Source organism: Castanea sativa, chromosome 2 (assembly GCF_040712315.1).
Source record: "Castanea sativa cultivar Marrone di Chiusa Pesio chromosome 2, ASM4071231v1".
NCBI classification, from domain to species: domain Eukaryota; kingdom Viridiplantae; phylum Streptophyta; class Magnoliopsida; order Fagales; family Fagaceae; genus Castanea; species Castanea sativa.
In genome coordinates, this window is record NC_134014.1 from 13,342,497 (window position 1) to 13,361,490 (window position 18,994).

General features: G+C 40.2%; 1 long non-coding RNA gene across 1 annotated transcript; it reads right to left on the reverse strand.

Annotated features, from left to right (window-relative positions):
* Positions 1 to 474: 474 nt before the first annotated feature.
* LOC142626120 (uncharacterized) lies at positions 475 to 1,395 on the reverse strand. The gene is made up of 2 exons (XR_012842456.1): positions 1,314 to 1,395; positions 475 to 1,186 (listed from the first exon to the last, which is right to left on the reverse strand). It is a non-coding gene; the product is annotated as an uncharacterized LOC142626120 (long non-coding RNA).
* Between the last annotated feature and the right edge of the window lie 17,599 nt (positions 1,396 to 18,994).

The following is an 18,994-nucleotide window of genomic DNA, read 5'->3' on the forward strand; positions in this document are numbered from 1 at the left end:
ATATATAGTCAGAGGCTCACGGTGTATCTGAATGGTGAATTTGTGGTCAAGAATGAGGTCCAAACAGCATATGAGTATGTGCTTGAGATTTGAGAACCTAATTAACAAAAACTATTCCATTGGATACAAAAAGGTAAAATTAGGGCAAAAGTTTAACGTTTTGAGTTTTGACAAAAAAAAAGTGATCTTTCTAATTGGTGTGTATATCACACATAAGTCCTGGTTGCAGAATCGTCAAAAGTGATCTTTCTAATTTGGTTCTCAATGTTACCTTTCAACAAAACCTGATTAGGGTTCTTCATAAATTTTTTTTTTTATAAAAAAAACCTCTGATTAGGGTTTCTTTCCAATTAAAGTTTAAAACCTCGGTTTTGGTTTCTTAAGACGTATCTTCTTTAAACTCTATCGTTACAATTAATGATCCGATTCACCATATTTTTCTCCAACAAGATAAACATATATGAGGCATAAATATAAGTAAACACGAAACCATGCTAGCTAGGGTAGCCATGCGTAGTCCTCTTATTTTAAAGCAAACTATATTTCACAGCATATGGTATGGAAACAAGCAAGCTAGAAGCCCATAAGACACAAACGATAATACTAAACTGATTACTTCAGTACCATGGTGAAACTAAACATGTGCATGCCATATATGCATACATATATATGCATGCTTTGGCTCCTTAACATGTTGTGGGTTGGTTCCACTTTATTATTACACACCATATTTATTATATATACATTTTACCTTCATTCTCCGATCACATAAAGCTTAGTACCTTTTGCTTTTATCATCTGATGACTTTGTTCCTGGGCTTTTATCATCTGTGAAATAATGGTGAGATTCACTGCCACTTCCAGTAGCATGTCCATAGCTCCCATAGGTTGGGTTCACATCATCAGGATCGTTGTTAGTGTTGCTGTCTGTCTCAGTATCAGTGCTTGTAGCTGTGCCCTGGTTGGCGGCTTGGGCCGTTTGGTCCTTCGATTCAGTGCTTGTAGCACCAACGCTAACCTTTCGATTAGCGTTTATGGCTTCGTTTAGGAGCTGACGCTTGGCCTTAAGCCTACGCTCATCCACTTTGAGAGCCTCTGCATTGGCTTGCAGAGTAGAAATGATCAAGAGGAATGCAACAAAGAGTGCAGGCACGGTCTTCATGATGATCAATCTGTCTAGCAAACCCTGAAATTAAAAAGGCCCAGATGCATGTTAATAAAGATTATTGTTTAACAAAACTAAATGATAAACTTAGCACTGAAATTAAACTTAGGTTATATATGAAAGATATATATGATATAGAATAATATACCAGCCTATATATTCTGTTAGAGAATGTTCATGCACCAATGAAGGAATGTGTAGCTGAGGTGCCAATTTATAAGGTGTAATAGTTGAGTTTAAATCTTCTGTCCCACTTTTCCTGCTCCACTCTATACTTCATCAATAAAAACTTGCCACGTGTTCACCTAATTAATTAAATACTACTATTAATTAATAATGATAGCATTAATAAATCAATAATGGTAGTATTTAATTAATTAAGTGAATACGTGACAAGTTTTTATTAGTGGAGTATAGAGTGGAGCAGGAAAAGTGGGACAAAAAATTTGGACTCGTAATAGTTGCGTGGTATAGAATGTAACTGAGCACTAACAAAGCAAGGGTGCAATGGGAGTATCACTATGGTGTGGCACCAATATTGGCACACGCTGTGGCCACCAAAGAAGTGATAATGATTATTATTGATAATTAAACATTTTATTGTTAATATTCAATGAATTAATAATTTATAATGTATCATGCTTTCATTTTAGGGTTCATAATATAGTGTGATGCGTGCGATAAAGTGAATAATTTCTCACCTGCAATAATTACTAGCACATTTCTTTTCCACTACGTAAAAGTGTAAAACTTAGTGATTGATCAGTTGACTTGGGCAAGTTTAATATATTCAACTCGCTACGGTTAAAATTAGTGATTATAATCTCGGCAAAGTGTTTTTACTTTTTAGGCCATATAGTACGTGCATTGACGGTAAACAACAAAGTACATTAGTGTGGTAAAAACTATTTGTGCCAATCATACTTTAAAAAAAAAGTTTCATATAAATCCAAGAATATATCTTCTAGAAGATATGGTATTATCTGGTGCTATAGTTTGATGACAAAATTTCTCTACTTTTGAAGCCAAACTTATGGTCTGTTTGGATTAAGGAGAATAGAGTAGAGTAAAATTGTCTAAAATTAGTCTATTTTCAGTAACTTTATTCTATTTTCTTTCACTCCTCTTTCTTTATTTCTCAATCCAAATAAGCCTTTATAGTCAACAAACTTTTCCGAAGTGAACAAATTAATTAAAAAAGCATCGAACTTTTACAATTTTTATTAAATATCCAACATAGAAAATTAATTCCTCCAAGACATTGTGTAAATAAGTTATCAACCACTTGAGACGGATATATATATATATATATATATGTATGTATGTATGTACTTAATATCCACACATGGAAAATTATTCTTCCAAGAATCATGTAAGGAAGTTATTCATCAAGACAGTTGGGAAGGTTGAAAAGGGATATAGCAAAAGTTTTGAGTTAGTGAGATGAAAAATTAGAAATCACTAATATATTCATCCACGTAGTGTGGAGTTGATGGTCATTATGGCGCTATTGACACTGCTTATTTATGTGATAACCAAAATCTCATCTGGCACGTTTGAAGAGGCAGCTAAAGTACAGTCAAAGATGGTTAGAATACTTATTAATTAATGGATGATGATTCTGAGGGATGATGATTTGATGATGTGAATGAATGCTTCTTTCAATAGTAAGGTTGTCTTTTCATCTTTAAATGTTATATAGAATGTGCTAATTAAACTTAGAGTTGTAAAATTAACCCAAAACACCCAAAACCAATAAGAGAATTCAACTCAAGCACGAGATAATATTATTGTCTTTGAATTTTGATTATGTAAGCATTGACAATGAACTCAACAAAGTTCTAATTAAAACTTTTGTTTGAAAATCCATTTTTCTATTGTAGATACCTACCATTTTGAACATATCCCTCCAACAAACTCCATTTTTTCTCCATTATATTAAAATATTCTCACTCTTTTTTTTTTTAAACCAAACAGCAAACCTATCAACAACCTCCATCCTCCAACAAACCCAAATCCTCGTGTGTGTTTGCAACCAAATAGTTGGTGACACACCTTTGGTTGACAATTAGCATAGTATGAAGTTATATATTGCTTATTTCAAGGGTGAAATACAAAAATCACTCTTTAGATTTGGCCTAATATCATGTACTACCAAGTTTTTAAAAAATATCCAAATTCAACACAATATTAACCCTACAAATTCTTACAACGATAATAAACCATGATCACAATACGAGAGAGAGAGAGAGAGAGAGAGAGAGAGCTACTTGTGCTACCATACACATAGAAGAACACCTAGGAATGGCAACGGGGCTGGTTCGGGGCCGGTTTTTTTATGCCCAAATCCAACCCGTGGGCCGGGTTTGGGGTGGGTTTTTTGATGCCCAAACCCAACCCGTGGGCCTGTCCCCATTACTCGAACTTAACCCGTTTAATAAACAAGTTTTTTTTATCCCCAAACTCGCCTTGTTGGGCCCCGCAAGCCCCGTCCAACCACTTTTGGGCCTAATCTAAAGCCCCTAATTTGTGGCCCAATCCAACCCAATCTTAAAATAAAAAAAAAAAATCAATTTTACATTTTCCTGATGATTTATGATTTTCCCTTTCAAAATCACAAACATAAACACAAATCCTATCACAAACACGGAAACCACAAACACAAACATAATGCAAACTCACATTTAACAACAAAATAAATTGTAAATAATAAACATTCATTAATGAAATTTTTTTATAAAAAAATGTAAAACCTTAAGATTCACAGCTTTGAAAGAGGAAATGAACCCAAAAAGAAGAACCAAAAAAACGGAGAACTTAGACCACCAAGATCTGATCATCACCAAAGGTTACATCTCTCTCCGATCTAACTTCCGTGACAAACAGCAACTACCACGAGATTCGTGTTCCTCCGTGACAAACAACCACCAAGTGATGAAAGTGAGGGTGAGGATGGGTTAGTGAGTGAATGAGAGTGGGGGTGAGGGTGACTCGGTGAGGGGCAGCTGAGAGAAAATGAGAGCGAGAGTGAGAGAGGTGACTTGAGGTGTGAGGGAATGAGAGGCGTGAGTAACTGAGAGAGTTAAGGGTGGGTCGGTGAGAGCTTGTCAAGTTGGCCTATGAGGGAGAGTTGGCCTTGACGTTGGGGTGGAGACTAGAGAGATAAAGAGTGAAGTGGGTCGGTGAGGCATGAGGGAATGAAAGGGAAAGTAAGGTGAGAGGCGGCTAACTAGAGATGAGTTGATAAGGTTAGGGATTTAGGGTTAGGGTTGGTATGGGTTGTGTGTGTGTATATATATATATGGGTGGGGTTTTTTGTAATTTTGTCTACATGGGTTGGGTTTGAGGTGGGTATCACTAAAACCCGCACCCGACTTGAACCTGCTTTGGGTTTTATTTTAAAAACCCCTGCTGTTTCGCAAGTCGGGTCGGGTTGGGTACTTGCAAGTTGAGGTTTTTTTTCCATCCCTAAGAGCAAATTTTGAAATAAAGTAAACCTTCAGTCAAGAGCTGGCATAAAGGGGCTAATTTACGCCATCAATAAATGAATCACACGTCATATTTGTATTGAAAAACCAATACACTCTAGCACACACAATTATATCTCAATTAAACTCAAAATTCTCAAACACGTATCAAATGATTCAGACCTAAAGAACAACTCCAACGCCTAAACCCACTCCATCTCCTCCTCTCCTTTGAGCATCGAAGCTCCACCCCACCGCTAGAGCCACCGCACACGTCGTTAGGAGCAAGCACTGCTGCACCACCTCAAGATTTGATCTTTTATGATTTGTTTTTATTGTTTGATCAGTTATTTCCCCGAACTTTAGGTTTCAAAATTTGATGGGTTTGGGTTTTTTTTTGGATATCAATTTGTTCATATTGGAATGGGTTTTGTTGTTTTGGTATGGATTTTGCTATTTTTTTGGTATTTTCATGGGCTTTAATTGGATTAGGTTCAAACCTAAAAAAAACTGATTGTAAGTTTTTTTTTTTCCTAGCTAGCTTGGGTTCTTATGGTTTTTATTTCAACTCCAAATCATGATTATTGTGTACTTACTTTTTAGGTTATGATTTTTTTTAGGTTTTCTATGTAATTGGATCTCCTATATTGCTCTGCCTGTTGTTTTGGAGTAAATACATAAAACTGTGTTTTTAGCATCTAGGTTCTTTTGTAACTAATGGTATTAGACAATATGTGATGAATTTTTTAGTGAGATTTGAGATTCTAGGCATGTCAGAAAACTATAGAATTTTTTGGTGGTGTTTTGGGTATGTTAAATTTGTTGAATTTATTTGGGTAACCTAGTGCTTTGCCATTTGTGTATATGAGAATTTTTCCTTTAGGGTAATTAAAAGTTTTTATAATTTAATTTAATTTCTTTTGTAATGTTTTCGTGTGAAAATGCATAAATATCATGTGAAATGTTATCCCAAGGGCTATTCTCATATAGTGTACAAACTAAAGATGGTCCAATATGCACTTTCATGCTTGGACATTATATAGTATAGTCTATACCACTCACAATGCTAAGAACTCTTCCCTGGCTGTAGTGAGTAATCTGCCCTCACTTGTTAATATTTTTTTTAATTATTGCTTGCTTCATCTTCTTCTTTTTTTTTTCTTTTTTTTTTAATGTCATCTAGATTTGAACTATTGTTGTGCTGAATGCCTCCCCACAATTATTTTTATGGTGAATTTTGTCTAATGAATTGATGAATGTTGAACTTTAGATTCATGAGATGACCACTTGTAGGATGCATTTGTTGATAGATCTTGTTGTTTGAGTATTATTTTTGTGTGATCATACTGTCATTGGATGCAACTAACTATTTGCAGGTTGGCCTTAAAACCTAAGGGCATCAGAGCAGCCCCCCTCATTTCTAGGTTTCTTCCCCTTGAGGCACTTTTGCCCTAGTATAGTGGTGATACCTCTTGGGAAAGGGTCATTGGACGCACATAGTTTATGTTTAGGCCTAGCAATAGGACTATAGAAAAAGTAGCAATTGCAATGGTAGCAACTTTGTCTTTGCCACCACCAACAACAATACTAGTACAACAGCAAAATGAAGTATATTTTTAGTCTCTATGGGTTTCAAAATTTGTTGAATTTTTTTTTTTTTTGGTCCTATTTGTTTTTTTGGGTATAGAATTGTTTTGGGTATGTTAGATTTGGGATTTAGGTGTTCAATTACTGATTACGTGCTGTCAATCTATCTTTTTTAAATAGGTAATAGTAATAGTAACTGAAGAGGGTAAAAATAAGGTAGATGAACTCGATCAAACACACTTGCCACAAGCAATGGTACTGGGATAATGGGTTCTCAAAAGGCATAAATAGGACGACGGATTAAGGCACCAAATGAGTCCACACAACGGTTCCTTTAGTGGACGGATGATACTCCTTTGTGGACAGATTCTAGGTATATGGGCCTGAGGGAGACGGATATCAAGGCCATTTGGCATCGACATGGCTTAAGCAAACTCCAAGGATTCCTAAAAGGAAATATCTTGCATCCTATGATTGACCTTGGTCAATGGAACCCTTATATGGGAAGAATCCCGCAAAATATGTACATTTATTAGGATCTTCCCCATAAGGAAACATCTTTTTGCCCAAGAAATAGAAGTTGGTTCTACACTACTATAAAAACCTCAAGCCCTCAGAAAACAAGGTACGCATATTTTTCCCAGCTTTGGCACTCTAGAGTGGCAAACATTCTCTAACTCGACCTTCGGAGGGTATTTGGCTGGTACCACATCGATGTTCTCTGTAGGGTTTTTCCTTTCTTCTTTGTTGTGCAGGGTTTGTCTAGTGAATGTGAAGATTGTGCAGCTTACTGACGATTTTCAACATCATCAATTGGCGCCATCTATGGGGAGAGATTAGATTGCTACTATTTCCCAGACAAAAAGTTGCATGGTGCTTACTCGTTCAATGGCAACCATCAATAATGAAGAACCACGCACTGACGCCCTCGAGAGATAAGTTCAGACTTTCGCCACGGCCGTCGAACGCCTCACGAAGCAAAACCATGATCTAGAGAAGCAACTGCGCCAGAAAAACGCTGGGCCTAACACCCAGGAGGAGGATCAAGAAGGCACCAGCCCTAAGGAAAGGGACCAAGAAGGGCAGGAAGGTAGCAACACCCCTAGTAGACCAGAACAACAGGACACAAGCCGTCCATCCGTTACAGAAACAGTGCCACCGCACATGGTCGCAGAGATGCAGATGATGAAGGAGAGAATGGACTTCATAATGAACTCCCTCAGAGGACGAGTGTCAAGCGACCTCGACATGTTGGTCCATCGAACGAACTCACCTTTTACCGCACCCGTCATGTCATTTCCCCTTCCACTGAAGTTTCGTATGCCACAGTTAGAAGCCTACGACAAGTCAAAGGATCCTTTAAATTATCTAGAGTCGTTCAAGACCCTCATGCATTTGCAAGGGGTGGCAGACGAAATCATGTGTTAAGCCTTCCCAACTATGTTGAAGGGTTCCGCAAGGGTATGGTTCAACCGACTAGCGCCCAACTCCATCAGTACCTTCAAGGAGCTAAGAGCACAGTTTACCTCGCATTTTATAGGGGGCACAGGTATAAGAAGTCTATTGTGTGCCTAATGAGCATCAAGCAATGGGAAGAGGAAACAATGAGGTCCTACATAACTCGCTTGAATAAGGAGGCCCTCTCGATTGACGAAGCTGATGATAAGATACTAGTGATTGCATTTACCAATGGGTTACGTAATGGGAAGTTTCTGTTTTCCTTGTACAAAAACGACCCAAAAACCATGTCAGATGTACTTTACAAGACTACTAAGTACATGAAAGTGGAGGACACACTACTGGCCCGGGAAGAGAAGCCCAAGAAGAGGGAAAGACAGGAGGATGCACGGCAAGATAGGGGACGGAAGATGGCTAGGACGGCAGAATGACCGGAGGACAGACATTCCAAACCCCCCACTGGGAGGTTTACAAGTTTCACCCTGCTAACTGCCCTGATTGACCAAGTCCTGATGCAGATCAAGGACAAAGGAGCTTTGACATTTTCGGGAAAGCTGAAAGGGGATCCCAGTAAGAGGTCTAGGGACAAGTACTGCCGCTTTCATCATGATCACAGTCATGATACGTCCGACTGCTACAACTTGAAGCAGTAGATAGAAGCTCTTATCAGACAAGGGAAGTTGCAAAGATTCGTCAACAAAGAGAGGATGGATCCATCACAAAAGCAAGCTACCAGGGGGGAAAACGAGCATCCTAGACCCCCCTTAGGAGACATACGGATAATCGTAGGGGGAACCAAAACATCCAATTCGTCCAAGAAGGCACACAAGACCTACGTACGGATGCTTCTAAATGTCCAGTTGACAGGCTTCGTCCCAAAGATAGCACGGATTGACAACCCTGTCATTAGGTTCACATAGGAAGATGTCAGGCGTCTCCACCACCCACAAGATGATGCGCTCGTGATTAGCGTACGGGTGCGAGACTACAACACCTACCGAGTCCTTGTGGATAACAGGAACTTTGCTGACATCTTTTACTACCCAGCGTTCCAACAGATGGGGATTGATAGAGAACGGCTGGTCTTTAGTTAACGAACCCCTCGTTGGATTCAGTGGAACAAGAGTAAATCCCCTTGGTGCAGTTACTTTGTTCGTGACAGTTGGAGACTACCCTCAGTAGATTACCAAGGATGTCACTTTCCTAGTTGTCGACTGTTCGTTTGCATACAAAGCCATCTTAGGTCGTTCTACCCTTAACTCATAGAAGGCCGTAACTTCAACCTACCACTTGATGATCAAGTTCCTAACTGAGTACGGAGTGGGAGAAGTACGGGGAGATCAAGTGGCAGCTCGCGAGTGCTACATAGCCATGCTAGAAATGGACGATCATTTACAAACCCTGTGCATAGAGGACCAGTGGAAGGTGGCAGAACCCGTGGAAGGATTGGAAGAGATAACCTTGGACAATACTAGGCCCGAATAAACAACTAGGATTGGAACCCTCGCTAGCCCCCCCGTCCTCCAGGCGCTTGTAGCATTTCTAAGGGAGAACCAGGACGTCTTTGCTTGGAGCCACGAAGACATGCCCGGGATTGATCCGTCGGTCATAGTCCACAAATTGAATGTATCACCCTCTTTTTCTCCCATCCGTTAGAAGAAATGGGTATTCGCGCAAGAACGAGACAAGGCTATAGCAGAAGAAGTTCGTAAGTTGTAGGAAGCGAAGTTCGTACAAGAAGTATATTACCCCGATTGGTTAGCCAACGTAATGATGGTCAAAAAGGCCAACTGGAAGTGGAGGATGTGCGTTGATTTTACGGACTTGAACAAGGCATGCCCCAAGGACAGCTACCCTCTACCGTGAATTGACATCTTGGTGGACTCAACAGCAAGGTAGTAGTTGCTAAGCTTTATGTACGCATTCTCTGGTTACAACCAGATCAAGTTGGAAGAGGCCGACCAAGAGAAAACTTCATTTGTCACCAGTCAGGGTCTTTTTTGGTATAGGGTGATGCCATTCGGACTCAAGAACGTGGGCGCCACATATCAAAGACTGATAAACAAAATGTTCACGCATCAGATTAGGAGGAATGTGTAAGTCTACGTGGATGACATGTTAGTGAAAAGCATACGGGAGGACGATCACTTAACAACCTCAAAGAGACCTTTGACACCCTTCGGTCTTATAACATGAAGCTGAATCCAAACCAGTGCGCGTTCAGAGTGATGGCAGGAAAATTCATGGGGTTCATGGTGTCCCAAAGAGGTGTTGAGGTCAACCTGAGTAAAATACAGGCCATAATGGAGTTAGCTCCGCCGAAGACCATCAAGGAGGTACAGAGCATGAACGGCAAGGTAGATGCACTAAATAGGTTCATCTCAAGAGTAATGGATAAGTGCCTGCCCTTTTTCCACACACTGAAAAAGTCCTTTGAGTGGACGACCGAGTGTTAGCAAGCATTTGAAGACCTGAAGGCCTATCTTTCTTCCCCGCCATTACTAAGCCCGTCTGTACCAGGGGAAGAATTGTAGACCGCTATCAGCACAACTTTAGTCAAAGAGGAGAACGGGGTGTAAAAACCAGTATACTTCACAAGCCGAGCACTCTAAGGAGCAGAAGAAAGATACCCTTCGATGGAAAAGCTCGCTTTTGCATTGGTAACTTCGACATGCAAGCTAAAGCCATACTTTCAAATGCACACTGTGATCGTCCTAACAAACAAGCCCCTACGGAGAGCAATAAGCAGCCCTAAAGCTGCAGGATGGATGGCACTATGGTCGATTGAGTTAAGCGAATTCGATATACATTATCGACCACGTACGGCTATAAAGGGACAAGTTATCCCTGACTTCATTGCAGAAATGGAAGGCTAGAGGGCAAGAGAGAGCCCACAATGGAGCGTCCACATGGACGAATCTTCTAATAGGCAAGCAGGTGGGGTTGGTGTCGTTCTCCATTGGCCGGAAGGAGGCAGGGTCGAATGCATGTTCTGACTTGATTTCTCTTCGACTAATAACGAGGCAAAGTATGAAGCCTTGATAGCAGGACTGCATCTCGCTAAAGCAGTCAGAGCCGTGAATATGGTCGTGTATTGCGACTCTCAAGTAGTGACCAGCCAGGTTGATGGTGACTATGAATGCAAGAGCGAGAGGATGAAGAAGTACCTTAAGCAAGTAAAGAATCGAGTAAGCGACCTCCAAGCAAAGTTTGTTCAAATACTCAGGGAGGAGAATGAACACGCCGATCGTCTTGCCAAGCCAGCATCAACAGAGCATATGCTCATCCCCAGTCAGGTACTATCCTTTGTTCAAACCTCACCAATCAATAGATGGTATCAATGTGCAAGACATAATTTCCGAAAACTATTGGACGGCACCAATAACCTCCTACCTGATGGATGGTGTGCTACTTGATGGCAATGAGGCTGCAAGGAAGTTGAAGGTTCAAGAAGTGTGTTTCATCCTGATTAAAGACGTTCTATATAAGAAGGGCTTCTCCTTGACTGTACCTACAGTGTCTTATCCCAGAAGAGGCAGACTATGTCATGCGAGAGGTCCACGAAGGAATCTGCGGGAACCATTCTGAAGCACGATCCTTAATTCATAAACTAATCCGGGTAGGATACTATTGGCCTACCTTGCAAAAGGATGCCACCACATATGTCAAAGCTTGCGACAAGTGTCAGAGATTCGGCAAACTCATCCAACAACCAATAGAGGAACTAACCCCAATGACGGCCCCATGACCTTTCGCTCAATGGGGATTGGATATCATGGGCCCGTTCTCCGTAGCAATTCGACAGTTGAAATTCCTGGTAGTCGATATAGACTACTTCACCAAGTGGGTAGAAGCCGAAGCTCTGGCCACCATTAAGGAGAAGAATGTGCGAAGCTTCGTATGGAGGAACATCATCTGCAGGTACAACATACCAAAAGTACTGGTCTCAGAAAATGGGAAGTAGTTTGACAATGACGCGTACAAAGACTTTTGCTCACAACTAAGGATCAAGAATCACTACTCATCCCCCGCCCACCCTCAAGCCAATGGACAAGTTGAGGTCACAAACCGATCCTTGCTCAAAATCATCAAGACTTGGCTTGAGGGGGCAAAGGGTATATGGCCAGAAGAATTACCAAGCATTCTATGGGCATACAAGACGACGGTAAGGACGCCTACAGGGGAAACATCATTTCGACTTACATATGGAAGCGAGGCAGTCATCCCGGCTGAAGTATGACTCACAAGCTACAGAGTGGGAAACCATGACGAAAGAAGAAATGATGAAGCTATGCGCCTGGAGCTTGATTTGGTGGATGAGGTTAGAGTAATGGCTGAGCAAAGGTTATCATGATACCAAGACCTCATGGCCAAACACTACAACTCCAAGGTCAGACATGGAGACTTCCAGGTTGGAGATCTTGTCCTGAGAAGAGTAACAGGCACCATAAAAAAACACCTCCCAGGGGAAGTTAGGACCTAATTTGGAAGGACCATACAAGATCATATCATGGCATAGGAAGGGAACTTACCACTTGGAGACATTGGACGGGCAAAAGTTGCACCACCCCTATAACACGGAGCACCTGAAGATGTATTACCAGTAGATGTCATCTAATGTGCATTGATAATAGCTTAATTTTGCATATTTATATCATTGTTAGAAAATATTATCATACTTATTTTGAGTTAATTTATGCATTTTATATTTGGTTTTGGAATAATGGTGAATAATCAATTTGTGCTTAATTGAATCTTATTGCGTGAATTTATCTTTTGTAGGAGAATGAAATTAAATAAGTAGATTTGTGCAAAGAAGAATGCTAATGGACTTTACATTTACAAGGGTCATGATAAAGTTAAAGAAGGCCAACCCAATTAAATTTAAGTCCAATTGGAGCAAGGAATCAAAAGAAATTTGCATCAAATCTAAGTCCAATTCGGATTGGGATTCCAGCCTGCACATCAGTTAGTATATTTGGCATAACTTTCAGCTCAGATATCCAATCGAAATGATTTAAGTTGGACTGGAAATTTAACTTAAAAGGCTAAAACTTTTTAGTTTAACAAAAGTCCTAATTCTGACATTAAATTGGCCAAAATCGTCGGTTAAGTGAAGCCTAAAAATCTGGAATTTTCCCCAAACGGGAATTCAATTTGTAATAGGATTCTTTGACCTATTTAAAGGCGCTTTAGGGCAAAATTCAAGGAGGCTAGTGCTAGGGCTGGGGGCTGAACATAGAGAGTGCGGCCACTTCTTTGGTTTTCTTCCATGACAGTTAGTTTTATTTTATTTGTCTAGTTTAATGTTTAGTATTTTATTCTTGTGTTTTATTGTAATTACTATGAGTAGCTAAATTTATAATTTGGGTTGAGGATGAAACCTTGTTAAGGATTATTAGTAAGATTTATGTGATTTGATTTTTCCCACAATAGTTGTTCTTTAATGATTTAAATTGTTCTTGCTTCATATCAATTGACTAAGATGAGATTCTAGATATGAGTTCAATCATATTTTTCTCATGATTTAGGATTTATCTTAATTAATTGAATACTTGGTTTATTAATTCTTGATTATAAAATTGGATATCGCTTGTGATTTATCTGTCAATGGATACAATTTATGATTTGATTTTTAGAATTGGATATATCTTGTGATTTGTTTGGCTATAGATACAATTGATGATTTGATTTTGTCCTTAAGAAGCGAAGAAGAACATGCTTTTGATTTTTAAAGTAAGGATTTTAATGAGAATATTTTTCATGATAGCAAGATTGATTTCTAGATTATCATGTAGTGAGTTGGGAAAAATTAATGATCATAAATATATGCTGATATGACTTAATTCCAAGGCGGATTCCAAAACCTTAAATCATTTCCCTTGATTGTTTACATCTTTTTATTGCTTTATATCTTTTGCTTAGTTTAACCATTTGCTTAATTTTATTATTTGCTTAGCTTATTTAATCTCAAAAAAACCAATTTTTATTAAACTAGAATAGGATTAATTTGGTTAAGGTTTAATTAATTTTCCTACGTTCATTCAAGTCCCTGTGGGTTCGACCTCGTTCTTGTCAAACTATACTTCGGTACGGTTCGTACACTTGCGAGTATTTTAAAATTTCACAACATCATCAGCATGGACAACAATACTCCTCATTTCCAATTTATTGCTTTTTAGTTAAATTTTTATTATCTACAGTCTTTTAAGCCCGAAGGGTAGTTTTTTTTTTAATAAAATTTTCAAAGAACAATTTCTATGCCCGTATTTATCATACAATAAGAGGAGTTATTCAGAAATGCCATATGTATGCTATCTACATTTCTACCAAATAATTATTAAGTCCACAAAGTGGACGGGTTCATCCTAAAGGGATGACTTGTGCTCATTAAGTCCACAAAGTGGACGGGTTCATCCTAGAGGGATGACTTGTGCTCATCAAGTCCACAAAGTGGACGGGTTCATCCTGAAGGGATGACTTATATTTAAGTCCACAAAGTGGGCGGGTTCATCCTCATTAAGTTCACAAAGTGGACGGGTTCGTCCTAGATTGATGACTTATATTCAAGTCTATAAAGTGGACGGGTTCATCCTATAGTAATGACTCATATTTAAGTCCACAAAGTGGACAGGTTCATCCTAAAGGAATGACTTATACAGGTCCATCCTAAAAGGATGATTTATATTTGTTTAATCCACAAAGTGGACGGGTTCATCCTAACCAAGCTTATATTTGTTAAAGAGGTGGGTTCATCCCAAGAGTTGATCTGCAGGTATTTAGTCCAAAATAGACGGATACATTGCAAATACATACTGTAAACATATAATCAAAATATTATGAAGGCCCATACAGGGAGATGTCTACATGAAAAGCCTAGAAAGCAATAGGCAATGGTTAAATTGACACAAATACTGTTTTTCAAAATATCTTTACATTTGAAAAAAAAAAAACTAAATAAAAGTAAAAAGAAAAAACTACTGATGGGCAACGGAGGTCTCCTTCTCCTTCTCCTCAACCATCTGACTGACTTCAGGTTGACGGGTACCATCCTTGACGAATTTTTTTTATCAGCTGAGGCAGCATCTCCGTCATCTTAAGGGTTGGGATTGGTCTCATTGGTAAAGATCTCGTCGGTTCCTTCAGAGAAGACGGGTTGGGCTGGAGTCTGAGCTTGGGCGTCGATAGAAATGTGTGAAAGGTCCAAGTCAGGAAAATAGGCTTTGACCTGACGGAAGTAGTCATCAAAACCATCGGCAAAGAAGCCTCCAAGCTCCTTTAGGAGGGCATCAGAGTCACGATACTCTTGTATTGCGTCCTCCTTGGACTGATGGAGGTGACCCTTTGCCTCTGAGATCTCTGCCTCCTTATCCTTGAGAATCTTCTTCAATGCCTCGACTTGCGCCTCCGACTCCTTAAAAAGCTGCTTTGTCAGGTCAAGCTTGTTGATCTAGACCTCCTTCCAAGCCGTCAGTTCCCCTAACTCTGAATCCTTTGCCACCACCTTATCTCTCAGACTAGTGATCACCGTCTCATAGGACGCACAACGGTCCATAAGACCTTTTATCATGACGACCCCCTACAAGAATCGAAAACCCTTGTTAGACTAAGGAATAGACAACAAAATGGATAAAGGAAAGAGGATGGGATATATACCTGAGTCAGGCTGAAGAGACCCGTCTCCTTCATAGCTTCGGTGTCATGGTTGCCTAGATCCTCATAATCTTCATCCTTGATGATTGAAGAAATTTGCTAGAGAACGTACTGGGAGTCCTCGCGAAGGAGGACGGGGGGTTTCTTGTTGACTAGACCCTCACCTACCATCAAGCCTTTCCCCTTCCCTGGACCAAACCTGGGGGGCAACTTGCCAGTAGTAGGGGACTCGCCAACAATTGACCCCGGGGCCACCTTAGGCTTTTTAAGTGGACAGTCAGCTTTTTCTGACAGTTTCCTTTTAGTGGATGGATTAGCCTAACCCGTCACCTTAGGGGGTAAACTACCCTCCAATTTTTTCTTTGAGCTCTCCTCTTACTGTCTTCCATTTTTGCATAAAGATGGACGAATAAAAGTTAAAAAAGCTACTAAAATGCTAAAAAGACAGGCAAATATTGGGCACTGAGCTTACGTTGGTGCACTTGTTTGTCGTAGCGACGGGCAGCAGTTGTAGGTTCAGGACCGTCACAGTACCAGTGGAGAGTGTCCAATGTAACTAGCTTAGCCCACATTCTCTCTAACAACTTGGTGGTCTTGAAGATTTTTTCCAAAAAACTCCACTACTTAAGGGTGACTTCTAGATGATCTCGAGCTGCAATAAGAGATGGTTAGAATAATTGAACAAAGTTAAAGAATTGAACTTAAGACGGGCGAACACCTACCAGACGGGGGAATTATACCTCAGGTTTTGTCTACAGGCATGTATTCCTAGTCGTTGGGGTGACACATCCAGTCGTCCCCTTGGATGAAAAAGTATCAACTCTTTCAGTTCTTGTTGGAGGTCAGGGTCTCGCATACTAGCCTAAGCAACAGACTCCTCGGTAAGAAACTGTACATGCCCTTTGACTGGGTAATATCAGACGGACGGTAACAATGGAAGAACTCCTCCACCGTCAACCTACGCACCCCATCAGGCATCACCCCGTATAAAACTTCCACACCTAGGAAGACTTTCCAGGCATTCGGGGAGATTTGGGTGATGGTCAGTCCTAGAAACTGAAGAACATGACGGTGGAGAGCACATAATAGGAACCAAAGTCTTGCTTTTAGCATCTGCTTATACACTCTGACGTCTTCAACGCCCTCATAGTAACATTTTTCGGACTTGAAGGGTAGACGGATGTGTATGTGGACGGGTATCTAGTACTTCTCCTTAAGTGTATTGAAGTGTGCTTGTTTAATGGAAGAAATGAAGTCATTGATTGTCCACAAGGGAAGTATGATAAACTCCCTAAATTCATCAGGACCTATGACGGATTGAATAGGGGGTTCAACACTGTCTCATCATTAGAATCACTCTCTGACCCATCCTCATCCCATTCCTCATCCTCCTTTCTGGAAAGTGAGTTGGCTGATGGAACCCTTTCATCGATAGAGGTGCCGGGGTCTCCCTAACCTGATAGAATCACCTCATCGTAGCCCGCTCCATCGCGAACACACAGTTGTTCACTTGATGCCTCACTAGACATCTATCACCTACACGTGACGGGTAAAACCCTAAGACTCTATAGATCTACGCAGATGACGGGCAGGCGAATAAATGGCAAAGCAAAGGAAAAACTCAGCATAAAGGGAAGAATACTTACAACTTGACAATGCAAAGAAGGTGACAGGAAAAGTATAGAGGATGATCACACCAGGTAGACGGAACGACGGCATGAGAGAGTGGACGGTAGCGCTCTGATCAGAAAGTTGGTTGCGAAAAGTAAAAAATGAAAAGGACGAGCAGCATATATATAAGGGGAAAGGCACGGAAGACGAAGGTACGTTTTGTTCCGAGTAATTAACCACTAAAAATGTGCCACGTGCCCCTACTGCATTAATGGCCCTAGGTTAGCATGTAAATTAGGACGCGTCTCCCAAAGTTAGGATTGGACCGTCACTCCATGGATCCGTCTAAGAGTTAGGCGACGGACCTATAGAGTGAGGGGGCACCTAAAGAGGGTAAAAATAAGGTAGACAGACCTGATCAAACACACCTGCCACAAGCAACAGTACTGGGATAATGGGTTCTCAAAAGGCATAAATAGGACAACGGATTGAGTCACCAAATGAGTCCACACGATGATTCCTTTAATGGACAGATGATACTCCTTTATGGATGGATTCTTGGTATACGGGCCCAAGGGAGACGGATATCAAGGCCACGTGGCACCAACATGGCTTAAGTAAACTCCGAGGAATCCTAAAAAGAAATATCTTGCATCCTACGATTGACCCTGGTCAATGGAACCCTTATATGGGAAGAACCCACAAAATATGTACATTTATTAGGATCTTCCCCATAAGGAAACATCTTCTTGCCTAAGAAATAGAAGTCGGGTTTACACTACTATTGTAGGGGCATTGGGCCCAGTAATTTACCAAGGATGGCCCAACGAAGTCTTTTGGGCTAGAAACCCAAATCCGAAGACATCAAAATGATCTTGGAGTATCTGAATGTATCTCATAAAGAAATGCCAAGTAAAGATATGATAAACGAATGACCAATTACGTCCAAGGAGTAGATTTGTCCTCGGATTGTTAAGCCGAGGACATAGGAAGAGAGGTTTAGTGTCCCCGAGTTATGTTATAAAGAATCCTATGACTACAGGAATACATAGTACACGTGGAGGATAATAGAAAGAGCGGTGAAATATCTAAGGTAAAGCTGCTACCACCGCTCATACATTAAAAGCTCTGTAATTGATATACTGACTGCATAGATGGAAAGATGGGACCTGAGCATGAAGTTTGGAACTTGGTCCCTGACCCCAGCGGACTTTAGGAAAAAATTGATGGGACAAGTATCCTAAACCAGCATTGCAACCATGAGGTGGAAGATGATGAAGAGAAGAAGAGGAAGTATAAATAAAGGGGAAGACCTACGAAGAGAAGAGAGGCTTTTTCAGTAAGAAAAAGGGCCAATAGTATATGATTATCAATAATTGTATCCAATCTTAGGAAATACTATTATAAACTATCCTCGGATTGTGTCCGAGGAGGAACTTTCAGTCTTACTCTTGCAAATAACTCTTTATTTCGTGCCATTGGGCCCAAAGCCCGTTCTTTTCCTTGTTATCTAAACCATCCCAGAAATCTAGATTACAAACCCATCCTCTACAAATTTATTGTAAAAAATAGGCTTTTCAAGCCCATTTCCTTCCAGTCATAGATTGGGAATTTGAATTGTGTCCTTACAACTACTATAAAAACCCCAAGCCTTCAAAAAATAAGGTACGCATATTTTTCCCAGCTTTGGCACTCTAGAGTGACGAACATTTTTTGACTTGACCTTCGGAGGGTATTTGGCTGGTACCACACCGGTGCTCTTTATAGGGCTTTTCCTTTCTTCTTTGTTGTGCGGGGTTTGTCTAGCAAACGCGAAGACTTTGTAGCTTACTAACGAGTTTCAGCATCATCAGCAACTTTATTGAGAAAACAGTACAACATGTATGAGAGAGAATGTGAATCTATTAGAATTCTGTTAGAGAATAAGTTTTGGTTTCCTGCCTAAATTGATATAAGCTTAAGCTTATTATAGTCCTATAAATAGGACTCTTGTAGGCAAAAGTTTCTATTGCATGACTTAAACATAGATACTATAGTCTCGGGTTAAGGCACT